This window comes from Protobothrops mucrosquamatus, unplaced genomic scaffold, assembly GCF_001527695.2.
Source record: "Protobothrops mucrosquamatus isolate PMUCROS unplaced genomic scaffold, P.Mucros_1.0 scaffold566, whole genome shotgun sequence".
Taxonomy (NCBI): domain Eukaryota; kingdom Metazoa; phylum Chordata; class Lepidosauria; order Squamata; family Viperidae; genus Protobothrops; species Protobothrops mucrosquamatus.
In genome coordinates, this window is record NW_015386869.1 from 1,684,848 (window position 1) to 1,686,274 (window position 1,427).

Below are 1,427 nucleotides of genomic sequence, written 5' to 3' on the forward strand. Positions count from 1 at the left end.
TTGACGGCACCCTGAGGAGGCCCGCTCTGTGGGAGCGTACCGGTCTGTGGGAGGGAATCTGTGGCAGAAGGCGGTCTCGGATGCTAAAATTCTAGAAAGCAACAGATTTGAAATTTACTGAAACAAGGGATACTTCAGTTATGAGCAGCATCTGGGCATAAACTGAATCTGAGCAACCAGGACATCTACTAATCAGAGGTAGGATGAATCTGGTTCACATGTCTCCATAAAAGGAGCAGTGAAATAGAACATGTTCCGTAGTTTCCACCTCTCTGGAATCATAGAGGCAGAGTGTTTCAGCTAACGGCACTTTTTATCAATATTGCAGAGGGAAAAGCCTGGCATCGGGCAAGATAGAAAGCTTTCCAACTGCTGGGTGCTTCTAGCTGGGTAAGGTAGCTGGCAGCAGTGACAATATATGTATACCTGGTCACAGGAAAGCTGGGGTCTTCCCTAGATTCACTTGTCTCTCTGTATCCTTTAACTTTTGCTTCAGGATTTCACTTGATCATATCCCATTAGATTTCACCTAATCTTTTAAATGTAGGCTAGACTGCCTCCTCAGTTCTTGAGGAGGGAGAGCAGCCTAGATTTAAAAGATTAGATTCAACAGCCTTGATCCATGTGGACTGGAAATTGTCCTGAAGAATTAATGGTGTTAAGCCTTGAAGATAAAAGTTGAGCTTTAACCAAAGATTTATAGAAGCTAGGCACACTCTTGACTCATACCTGTTTCCAATCGTTCAATATACAGCATGGAATCTGAAGAGCTGCTCTGATGAATTTGGATAGTACTGTCTCCAGAGAGTTGAAACACAAGGCTGGGGGGGGGGGGGCAACCAGAGTCCATAAAAGAGCTGGACTGACAGCTTAGCTGAAAGAGCTTAAGTACCGCTAGAACATAATGTCCTTTCTTGGATTGGAAAAAATTAAGAATGGCATTGATGGATCTTTGACCAGTAGCAGTAGGTTTTGACTCATTCACAGTAGGTTTTCCTTGAGCCAGTGGCATGCAGGTCTATTCTTAAATACTTAAAAGCTAGTCACTTGTTCTATTTTGTGGTCATTAATGCTCCATAAACAGAGTTTCAACCTTTTGACAAAAGTCATAATCTTGGTTTTATGATAGTTTATTTCCAGATTATTAGTGTTGCAGTATTGGACCAAAGTTCTCAGATCTCATTTAAGGCCAATTAGGATCCTGGAAAGAACTACAGTGTTGTCTATGATGAGCAGCAGAGCTATGCTGTGATTCCTCTAGTTTACGGGGATGGAAATTTGGGTTGTTTAGACCAGGGCTTTTCAACCAGTGATACGCATACCACCTGTGGTACATTGGCACATGGCAGGTGGTACGCATCCCTGCGTAGCCTAGCCAAGTGTAGCGGGGGAGGAAACGAGCCAAAGCAGCACGATGCAGGACTTGC